We start from the raw sequence: 11,978 nt of genomic DNA, 5'->3' as shown, positions 1-11,978 counted from the left end.
GTTCCTGTGTGGGCCTGAGGCGCGAGGCTCCGCGCCTGAAATAGGAGAGTTACTGGCAGTGCTGTGACTTACCTGAGGCTGAGGCGGACGCTAAGTGACTTACCTGAGTGGGAGGTAGCGCCGGGGAGGTAAAGGAGCGTCTGGGGTTGGAGGGCCGCGCTTCCCCTCCGTCTGGAGCCGGTGCAGGGCGGTGCACGTGATGGGGGGGGGGGGCGGACAGGGGGTGTGTGTGTGTGTCCTGTCTGTCTATCTGTGTCCTGTCTGTGTATCTCAGTGTGTGTGTGTGTATCTTTGTGTGTGTGTGTGTATCTTTGTGTGTATCTCAGTGTGTGTGTGTGTGTGTCCTGTCTGTATATGTGTGTCCTGTCTGTGTATCTCAGTGTGTGTGTGTGTGTATCTGTGTGTGTCTCAGTGTGTGTGTGTATCTTTGTGTGTGTCTCAGTGTCCTGCCTGTGTGTCTCTGTGTGTGTGTGTGTGTGTGTGTGTGTGTATCTCTGTGTGAGTGTATGTGTGTGTCCGGCCAATGAGAGGTGTGCGGGGGCGGGCCAAGGGAGCCAATGAGATTGCCGCTAGGGACACAGGGAGGGACACAGGGAGACACATACAGACCCGGACACATAGGACACTTTCAGAAATATATAGTAGATGCGTTCCACTGACGTGTGCTTGCTCCCGAGCCCTGGTTCTGTCTCATGAAGAAGTAGTTTATTCTACGAAACATGTTGGATGATTTTTATCTAGTGCCTTAATATTGCCATTGTCTCCATTGGCTTCACCCTGCTAGTATTACTCCCGGTGGTAATTTTGGGCATATGAGAGACTTTGAGAGACTTTGACTGCCTCCCTGCCGGTTCCCTCGCTGCTGCGGAGACTGTGACGTCATCACGCAGTATCCCGTGACGGAGCGACAACGTGGCACGCCGAGTGTAACCTTGCAGAGCTGAGGTCTCACCCCTGTACAGTGGATCTGCTCGCTGAGCTACACGAGCTGCACCAGACGGCTTGGAAGCGCGAGCGGTCCCACCAAGCACCAATACCTGCAACGGAGCGTGGTTGCTGTAAAGGGAAATCCCCTTGGGAGCGATGTACTGCTGGATGAGGGGTTTTGGACATTAATCCTGCTCCTGAACCAACGTAGCGCCCCCGCTGAGAGAAGCAAGCTGCAGACTCTTCTGACAACAGTTGCTGAGTGGTAACTTGTGTGAAACACACTAAATGCACCTATTCCACTGTTTTGATGTACGCAGATTTATTACCCTGTAATTACTAATATATAGCATTACTTGCTTCACTATTTGGCGTTGTGCGCTGTTTCTTTTGTTTCCATTTCTGTCTCATGGGGCTTCTCCAGCAGCACCAGTATTTCTGGGGCCCGCCATTTTGGATCCTGCTGCCTGGCGCGAAGGACGTGGTTCCACTCCCTCTTCCCGCCCAACCTCGGCTTCCGGCATCTGCGGGTCATCTTGGCTCTGGGACTCCCCTGAGGTTGCCGCCATCTTCACTGGGACGCCATCACAGTAACATGAGGTACGATAGTTTTTTTGTTGTTGCTCTTTCTTCCCTGCAGGAACGCCGGCTTGTAAATTCAATGCATAGTTCATTAAACTCCTTCCATTGTTTGCTTTGCCAGACTGGTACAGGCAACAACCGCTGATTTACAAACTGTAACTTTAAACTTGTCAACTTTCTAGGGGATCTTTTCATTTGTTTATTAACTTTGGGAAACTTGTCCAACTTTTGCAACGTGCTAACCTGTGTGTGTGGCGCTGTCTCGCACTGTATGTGCACTGAGAGGCTACTACAGAAAGACTGAGGGGAAAGAAGTGTGACCCGCTGTAGAGAAGGAGCAGCACAAAGATACCTATAGAAACTCCTAGTACCACACATGGCCGTGTGAGGACATCTATAGATTATTTCCCTATCACTTTCATGCTATTTCATTTGTGTGTATTACGGTCTAATATTTTATTTGAGTTTTGTTTTGCGCCCCCCTATTTCTTTCTTCATATACTCCACATCGAGGATCGTGGGAAGATCCTCTCATTGGGGCTGAGCAGCATACGCAGATTGCTTGTATTGGTCTGGTATATTTTATACTCCATTTATCTTTTCATTCGCCTGTGTTTGTGTGTGAGTGCTGTGTGAAGGGAGCGCCCCAGTTTATTTTTTATCAGATATACCAGAGACACAGGTTTAAACCTCTGTCACTCTGGCCCACGACTGCTATGGATTCTGCTATTCTGTTTATCCCTACTCAATTATTATTAAAAAAGGAGTGTGTGTGTGAGCATGCGCATTTTAAGTGAAACTTCTTTGTCTTTTGTCACAGAAATTGCATTTGTGATGCTGATGTTTTTAATTAAAAATCAAAACACAATTCTAGTTCAAAAACACAAAGAAGTTTGACTGTGTGTTTTAGCTATTTGCACATCTATATTTATAGTAACAGAATTCCTTGTGTCTGTGTGGCAGTCAGTGTGTGTATGTCAGTAAGTGTGTCTGTCTCTGTGTGAATGTGGTGTGTATGTCTTCTCTCTCTGTGTCCTGACTCCCCCCGCCCCGGCAGAGCTGGGGACACGACGGGCTCTGAGTCTCCCCCCCCCTGGCGGAGCTGCGAGCCGTGTGTCCTGCTGCAGCCAGCCCCCCGGCGGAGGTACAGGGGCATGGGGGGTGGGGTGCTCGGCAGCTCACAGGGGGGTGGAGGGGATAGGCACATCATTCAGGGGCGGTGTTCGGCGCATCAGTGGGGTGTGTGTGTCAGTCAGTGTGTATGCCCAGATAAGTGTGTAATAATGCTGCTTTTGACTGTAAGCTCATAAAATTGAACCAACTTTTAACTTGCTCCTTTTCAGCTTTAACCCCTTCGTTTTGGCAGAAAAATCATCTAAGAAAGAAAATATCAGCATGGCAGCTCCCAGCTCTTCAGACTAATTTATAGTCATTAAATATCCTTTATGGCACCAATATAGTGCGTACATGTTACTTCAATTTACTGTTACTTAAGTTTAATTTATGCAATTTGACTTCTCCACAGTTCAGCAAGTGTGCTGATCTGTCCCTGTGTGACTATTTTGTTATTGCTTTTCCAGGTTGCTTGGCGACGTGACGTCATCAGCGTCATATGACACTGCAATGACGTCAGACGTCAACCAGGAAGCACTGAGGCTGCAGTGGCTGCCCGGCTGTAAACACAGGTGATGGGTATGAGGTGATTTTGTAACCCCTGGGGCAGAGGTGGGATTCAGCCGGTTCGCACCGGTTTGTCCGAAACTGGTCCTAGGATTTCTGAAGTTTGCCGAACCGGTGCTTAACAGGCTGTGGGAGACGGGATGCAGCGGTGGGAGACGGGATGCAGCGGTGGGAGACGGGATGCAGCGGTGGGAGACGGGATGCAGCGGTGGGAGACGGGATGCGGCGGGCTTAAAGTATTAGCCGGTAGTAGAATCACTGAGCGAGAGTCAGAGCAGACTGCAGGGGAGGTGCGCCATCTAGCAGTCTGACCCGGAACTTCCGGTGTCTGCTGCTATAGAGCGCTCCTCTCCCCGCGCTGCTCCAGCTCGGACTCAAGAGATTCTACTACCAGCTAATTCTTTAAGCCGGGGGAGCCCTCCCTGTGCCTGTGTCCACCTAGGTAGGCATAGAGGGGGTGGACAGGGAGAGATGTGAAGGGGAGGTGGGGGGACCGGGAGAGATGTGAAAGGGGGGGTGGGGGGACCGGGAGAGATGTGAAGGGGGGGGGGCGGGAGGAGATGTGAAGGAGGGGTGGAGGGACCGGGAGAGATGTGAAGGGGGAGGGGGGGGAAGACGCGAGGGGGGGCTGGGGGAAGACGCGAGGGGGGGCTGGGGGAAGACGCGAGGGGGGGCTGGGGGAAGACGCGAGGGGGGGCTGGGGGAAGACGCGAGGGGGGGCTGGGGGAAGACGCGAGGGGGGGCTGGTGGAAGACGCGAGGGGGGGCTGGTGGAAGACGCGAGGGGGGGCTGGGGGAAGACGCGAGGGGGGGCTGGGGGAAGACGCGAGGGGGGGCTGGGGGAAGACGCGAGGGGGGGCTGGGGGAAGACGCGAGGGGGGGCTGGGGGAAGACGCGAGGGGGGGCTGGGGGAAGACGCGAGGGGGGGCTGGGGGAAGACGCGAGGGGGGGCTGGTAGAAGACGCGAGGGGGGGCTGGTGGAAGACGCGAGGGGGGGCTGGTGGAAGACGCGAGGGGGGGCTGGTGGAAGACGCGAGGGGGGGCTGGTGGAAGACGCGAGGGGGGCTGGGGGAAGATGCGAGGGGGGGGCTGGGGGTAGACATTAAGGGGCTGGTGGAGATGATCTCCCCCCCCCTCCTAGAGAGAACCTGTTGCTATTTTTTTTTTTAATCCCACCACTGCCCTAGGGGGTATATATACTTGTTAGTGTCACTATTGCAGTAAGGTGTATGGTCTGAGGAGAGGATGTGGCTGTCCTGAAATGCCACGTGTTTGCATATACCTGCTCTGATGCTTTGAATACAAAGTAAGTTACTTACAGAAAAGGCTCCTGTTTGCTTCCTGCACTACTTTATTTCTTCTTCGTCTCTTTCCCGGAAGTGGAGACACTGACTACATCCGGGTCACCGCTCTGTGTCCTACTGCGCATGCTCACACTAAGGGATCATGGGAGTTGTAGTTTTTAGACTTCACAACGGATCACGTGTCACATACTGTGTAGATTAGAAACAAGACAGTAACATTTCCCAGGCACTGTGCTAGGAAAAGATAGTTTCTTCTGCATGTAGATGTGTATTCTCCTCCTTGTCCTTAATATATTTCTTTAAAGCTTCTTCAGTTCCTCCCTTTTGGTCAATGTTGATATGAAGGAGGTAACCTGAATATTACATAACCCCTGAGGCTGTAATCAGGGCCGCCAACAGAAACCATGGGGCCCGGAACAAATGAAAGGAGCAGGTCCCCACCTTCCCCCCCGAACCCATTTTCTTATTGTGATACAGAATAAAACATTACAATGCAACCTGTTTATTTTTATATTTTCAACAAAAGACATGTAACTGCCTGCCTGGGTGGGTGAGTGGGTGAATGACAGTGACTGGGTGGGTGAATGATGGTGGGTGAATGACGGTGACTGGGTGGGTGAATGACAGTAGAATGGTGGGTGGATAAATGATGGTGGGTGAATGACGGTGGGTGAATGATGGTGGGTGAACCACGGTGGGTGGGTGAATAAGGGTTTGTGAATGACAGTGGGTGGGTGAATGATGGTGGGTGAATGACGGTGGGTGGGTGTAAGGATTCGGGGAACACGCCCCCTGCGGCGTGCTCCCTCCTTGCCTGCCGCATCTCAGTTTCCGCTCTCCTTATAGAGCATGCACGCACCCGCGGTTCCCTACTCGTACCACGGAGCCTGGCCACCCCCGGTCGCGTCACGCATTCTCTCACGCGTGGCGCGTACACGTGACGGCGTGCGCCGCTCTCCAGCTGCGAGTCAAGAGTCCCTGTTGATTCTCTGTGTGGCGGGCGCTGCCCTCTAGCTGCGAGCCTACCTTCATATGCATCGCTGCCCCTTAGTCTGTTTGATCGCTCGGAGTTCGATCCTTTAGAGGGGGGTAGTGTAACGATGCGCGGAACACGCCCCCTGTGGCGTGTTCCTTCCGTACCTGTTTACTTCTGATCGCCGCCCTCTAGCTGCGAGTCAAGATCCTGTGTCTTTAAGGATTCTGAAGCAAGCAACACCATCTTGCTTCCTGGCAAATCCTGCCCTCTTCCTCCTGACAGAAAGTAAGCCTCTCTTTGACTTTCTCTTTGCATTTAGTCTTTTGCTGCCTGCTAGTACCCATCGCACGCTGTTCCTGCCTGGACCTCCTTGGGACCTTTACTTATCTACTGTGGATTCCGGAAGACTGGGACAGTCACTCGTATACTACTGAGGTTAGTTTACCGTCGGGTAGTGTAGGTACCTGCTTAGTAGGGTTCACCTTGATGTGGTGGCAGGCTTATAATTCCTTGGCCTATGGATTAGACTAAGAACCCTTATGTTATGTTTAGTTTCGCTGCACCTTGCTGTTTCTGTCACTATGCGTTTAAGAAGTCTGTACGTTCTCCAAGAAGCAGTCCTTCTCTGGATGTTACCTTGTGCTCTGGACTCCATGCCCATGTTCCATGTTCCTGGTTTCCGTTTCCAGACTCCCGTGCTGAAGCGTTAGCTTCCCAGAACCTCGCGTTGGTGCCTGAGAGCGTGCGCACTCCCGCTCTGCTGTCAGAGCGTGCGCGTGCAGCTGGATCACTCGTGTCTCTGAGTGGGCACCACACCTCCGGACGCGTCGCGCATTCTCATGCGCGCGGCACGGTCACGTGACTACGTGTGCCGATCCCAAGCTGCGCGGCAACTTACTCCCTTCGTATCCCCTGCGGCCTCCCCACCTTGCTGACGGGTCCTTCCCCTTTCCCTGCGCTTTTGAGGAGAGCACAAGCGTGACAGTGGGTGGGTGAATGAAGGTGGGTGGGTGGTTGACGGATGGGTGGGTGAATGACGATTGAATGACGGTGGGTGGGTGGGTGGGGGGATGATTGGGTGAATGACGGTGGGTGGGTGATTGGGTGAATGACAGTGGGTGGGTGGGTGAATGACAGTTGGGTGAATGACAGTGGGTGGGTGGGAGGGTGGGTGAATGACAGTTGGTTGAATGGGTGGGTGAGTGAATGACAGTGACACTTGACAGTGACTCGGGTAGGTGACAGTGACTGGTTGGGTGACAGTGACTGGGTGGGTGACAGTGACTGGGTGGGTGACAGTGACTGGGTGGGTGGGTGACCGTGGGTAGGTGGGTGACAGTGACTGGGTGACAGTGTGGGTGGGTGAGTGTTTTGGAGACAGTGACTTGTGTGGGTTGGGTGACTTAGACAGTGACTGGGTGGGTGGGTGAGTTGGTGGGAGACAGTGACTGGGTGAGTGGGAGACAGTGACTGGGTGGGTGGGTGGTAGATAGTGACTTTGACAGTGACTGGGTAGACAGTGACTTTGGAGACATTGACTTAGACAGTGACTTGGTGGGTGGGAGACAGTTACTGGGTGGGTGGGAGACCGTTACTGGGTGGGTGGGTACTAGACAGTGGGTGGGTGGATGACAGTGACTGGGTGCGAGGGAGACAGTGACTGAGTGACTGGGTGGGAGACAGTGACTGGGTGACAGTGACTGGGTAGGTGACAGTGGGTGACAGTGACTGGGTGGGGTGACTTACCTTGACCGGGTGGGTGCAGCTTGCTGCAGGACGCTTTCCTCTCCTGCCCCCGATATCCCAGCGGCAGCTGCCCGGGACGGGAGGTGGGCTTGGGGGCGCTGGAGGTGGGCTCGGGGGTTGGGGCACGGGAGGTTGGTTCGGGGGGGGGGCCATGGAAGGTGGGCTCGGGGGGAAGCAGGCCTCAGGAGGAGCTGGTACTTCCCTCCAGTCCCACGTTGGGAGAGGGTGGGGGGGGAAGCAGGCCGCAGGAGGAGCTGGTCCCTCCCCCTCCGTCCCACGTTGGGAGCGGGTGGGGGAGATGCGGGCCGCATGAGGAGCTGGTCCCTCCCCCTCCGTCCCACGTTGGGGGCGTGTTGGGGGGGGGGAGCGTGGGTGGAGCGGGCCCTGCGCATGCGCGCCGGAACTTTGGTGAAATCGCCGTCATTTTTTAAACTTTTTTTTAACTTTTTTTTTTACATTTATTTAATTAACTGGCGCCGGCCGCGCACGGGGCCCGGGACGCAAGTGCCCTTTTCCCCCCGCTGTTGGCGGCCCTGGCTGTAATACAACAAAAGTAACACACACACACGTACGTTCTCTGTGTCTCTCAGAAGACTGGGGCAGCACGGCAGGGCTTCTGGTTTTCTCTTTGAAATGCAGATTGTCCTGATTTTATCATTTACTTTATTTTGCAAGTTAATAACCAGAACCCCCCCCCCCATTTCCCCACACAGAGCCCCCCATCTCCCCACACAGAGCTCCACCGCTTCTCCCTCACACAGTGCCCCCCATCTCCCCACACAGAGCTCCATCGCTTCTCCCTAACACAGTGCCCCCCATCTCCTCCCTCACACAAAGCCCCCCGCTCCTCCCCCGCTTAGAGCCCCCTCGCTCCTCCCCCACTTAGAGCTCCCCTGCTCCCCCGCACAGAGCCTCCCCTGCAACCTCGCACAGAGCCCCCTTGCTCCCTCGCACAGAGCCCCCTTGCTCCCTCGCGCAGAGCCCCCTTGCTCCCTCGCCCAGAGCCCCCTTGTTCCCTCGCCCAGAGCCCCCTTGCTCCCTCGCACAGAGCCCCCTTGCTCCCTCGCACAGAGCCCCCTTGCTCCCTCGCACAGAGCCCCCTTGCTCCCTCGCACAGAGCCCCCTTGCTCCCTCGCACAGAGCCCCCTTGCTCCCTCGCACAGAGCCCCCTTGCTCCCTCGCACAGAGCCCCCTTGCTCCCTCGCACAGAGCCCCCTTGCTCCCTCGAACAGAGCCCCCTTGCTCCCTCGCACAGAGCCCCCTTGCTCCCTCGCACAGAGCCCCCTTGCTCCCTCGCACAGAGCCCCCTTGCTCCCTCGCACAGAGCCCCCTTGCTCCCTCGCACAGAGCCCCCTTGCTCCCTCGCACAGAGCCCCCTTGCTCCCTCGCACAGAGCCCCCTTGCTCCCTCGCACAGAGCCCCCTTGCTCCCTCGCACAGAGCCCCCTTGCTCCCTCGCACAGAGCCCCCTTGCTCCCTCGCACAGAGCCCCCTTGCTCCCTCGCACAGAGCCCCCTTGCTCCCTCGCACAGAGCCCCCTTGCTCCCTCGCACAGAGCCCCCTTGCTCCCTCGCACAGAGCCCCTTGCTCCCTCGCACAGAGCCCCTTGCTCCCTCGCACAGAGCCCCCTTGCTCCCTCGCACAGAGCCCCCTTGCTCCCTCGCACAGAGCCCCCTTGCTCCCTCGCACAGAGCCCCCTTGCTCCCTCGCACAGAGCCCCCTTGCTCCCTCGCACAGAGCCCCCTTGCTCCCTCGCACAGAGCCCCCTTGCTCCCTCGCACAGAGCCCCCTTGCTCCCTCGCACAGAGCCCCCTTGCTCCCTCGCACAGAGCCCCCTTGCTCCCTCGCACAGAGCCCCTTGCTCCCTCGCACAGAGCCCCTTGCTCCCTCGCACAGAGCCCCTTGCTCCCATGCACAGAGCCCCCTTGCTCCCTCGCACAGAGCCCCCTTGCTCCCTCGCACAGAGCCCCTTGCTCCCATGCACAGAGCCCCCTTGCTCCCTCGCACAGAGCCCCCTTGCTCCCTCGCACAGAGCCCCCTTGCTCCCTCGCACAGAGCCCCCTTGCTCCCTCGCACAGAGCCCCCTTGCACAGAGCCCCCTTGCTCCCTCGCACAGAGCCCCCCTGATCCCTAGCACAGAGCCCCCCCTGATTCCTCGCACAGAGCCCCCCCCTGATTCCTCGCACAGAGCCCCCCCCCGATCCCTCGCACAGAGCCCCCCCCCGATCCCTCACACAGAGCCCCCCCCCTGATCCCTCACACAGAGCCCCCCCCTGATCCCACACACAGAGCCCCCCCTGATCCCTCACACAGAGCCCCCCCCTGATCCCACACACAGAGCCCCCCCCCTGATCCCTCACACAGAGCCCCCCCTGATCCCTCACACAGAGCCCCCCTGATCCCTCACACAGAGCCCCCCCCTGATACCTCACACAGAGCCCCCCCCTGATACCTCACACAGAGCCCCCCCCTGATCCCTCACACAGAGCCCCCCCCTGATCCCTCACACAGAGCCCCCCCCTGATCCCTCACACAGAGCCCCCCCCCCTGATCCCTCACACAGAGCCCCCCCCCCTGATCCCTCACACAGAGCCCCCCCTGATCCCTCACACAGAGCCACCCCCCGCTCCCCCACACACAAAGCCCCTCCCCGCTCCTCCCCCACACAAAGCCCCTCCCCGCTCCCTCGCACAGAGCCCCCTTGCTCCCTCGCACAGAGCCCCCTTGCTCCCTCGCACAGAGCCCCCTTGCTCCCTCGCACAGAGCCCCCTTGCTCCCTCGCACAGAGCCCCTTGCTCCCTTGCACAGAGCCCCTTGCTCTCTCGCACAGAGCCCCTTGCTCCCATGCACAGAGCCCCTTTGCTCCCTCGCACAGAGCCCCCTTGCTCCCTCGCACAGAGCCTCTTGCTCCCATGCACAGAGCCCCCTTGCTCCCTCGCACAGAGCCCCCTTGCTCCCTCGCACAGAGCCCCCTTGCTCCCTCGCACAGAGCCCCCTTGCTCCCTCGCACAGAGCCCCCTTGCTCCCTCGCACAGAGCCCCCTTGCTCCCTCGCACAGAGCCCCCTTGCTCCCTCGCACAGAGCCCCCTTGCACAGAGCCCCCTTGCTCCCTAGCACAGAGCCCCCCCTGATCCCTAGCACAGAGCCCCCCTGATCCCTCGCACAGAGCCCCCCCTGATCCCTCGCACAGAGCCCCCCCCTGATTCCTCGCACAGAGCCCTCCCCCGATCCCTCACACAGAGCCCCCCCCCGATCCCTCACACAGAGCCCCCCCCCTGATCCCTCACACAGAGCCCCCCCCTGATCCCTCACACAGAGCCCCCCCCCTGATCCCTCACACAGAGCCCCCCCCCTGATCCCTCACACAGAGCCCCCCCCGATACCACACACAGAGCCCCCCCCGATCCCACACACAGAGCCCCCCCTGATCCCACACACAGAGCCCCCCCCTGATCCCACACACAGAGCCCCCCCCTGATCCCTCACACAGAGCCCCCCCCTGATCCCACACACAGAGCCCCCCCCAGATCCCTCACACAGAGCCCCCCCCTGATCCCTCACACAGAGCCCCCCCTGATCCCTCACACAGAGCCCCACCCCCCGATCCCTCACACAGAGCCCCCCCCCGCTCCCCCACACAGAGCCACCCCCCGCTCCCCCACACACAAAGCCCCTCCCCGCTCCTCCCCCACACAAAGCCCCTCCCCGCTCCCTCACACAGAGCCCCTCCCCGCTCCTCCCCCACACAGAACCCCCCTGCTTCCCACTTCCATTTGGAAAAAGAGGATTTTGTTAAAAGATGGTATGAAGCTTTAGATCTATGTTCATTCAATCTTATTAGTTTAATCATTGAACAGAAAAAACTATTGAACATAGATAAGGAAGTGGGTGAAATAAAGGAGAAACTATTGCCTTTTGACAATTCAGTTGAATTTAAAGTTAGAGACCGGAAATTACAGAAGAAACATGATAAAGTAAAAAAATACATAAGCTTTATAAAAATGAAGAATTTTAGAAGAGATGAAACAGATTACAATAAGGGGGGACAGAGGAATTGGAATAAGAGCAGGAGAGATGAGCAACTGTCAGGACCGCGCCTTTGGTCACTGCGCCCCCTGATCACCGGCACCTCCTTACAATGGCAGCCCGCGCGGCCACATCCTCCGCTCTTCCACCGGCTCCCGTTCCAACGGCGCGCCGCCCCCGCCTTCCGGAGACACGACGGGTCCTGTCCGTGCGCACATCTCAGTGCGTCACACTCCCGTCGCGCGCGGCATGCATGCGCACCTCTTAAAGGGACAAACACCTACAATAATGCCTGGATTGATCTCAGCTGGGCTACACCTTGAGCTACACCCTGCCTCAGTTTATCACCACTCTGCCTACATCTGGTCCACTCCTCCCTTCTCGCCCCAATTATAGAGAGTAAACCCACCCCTGACAATTTGTATTTGTTGTTTGATAAACTTGAAAAATTACTAGTAAATGAGACCAAACAACTATGGGATGCAATTACTTTAGAAAAATATGTGCAACAAAAACGAATCCCGCGGGGATTGAGAATTTTTGAAACACCCACTACAGATTTTAATAGCGATCCATTTATTTCTGAATGGAATCGCATCCTTGACAACTGTTCTTTTGAAATAATTCGCTTATTGATTTCTAAAAGGCGGGCATGTAGAGGGAGAAAAGGGGTGGCCCGGTATTAAAGGGGTTGCCCCCCATATGGCCATCCCCTGACCTCACCAGAGAGACAAGGGGT

The sequence above is a fragment of the Ascaphus truei genome, unplaced genomic scaffold (assembly GCF_040206685.1).
Source record: "Ascaphus truei isolate aAscTru1 unplaced genomic scaffold, aAscTru1.hap1 HAP1_SCAFFOLD_1477, whole genome shotgun sequence".
NCBI classification, from domain to species: domain Eukaryota; kingdom Metazoa; phylum Chordata; class Amphibia; order Anura; family Ascaphidae; genus Ascaphus; species Ascaphus truei.
This window is presented reverse-complemented; position numbering follows the sequence as displayed.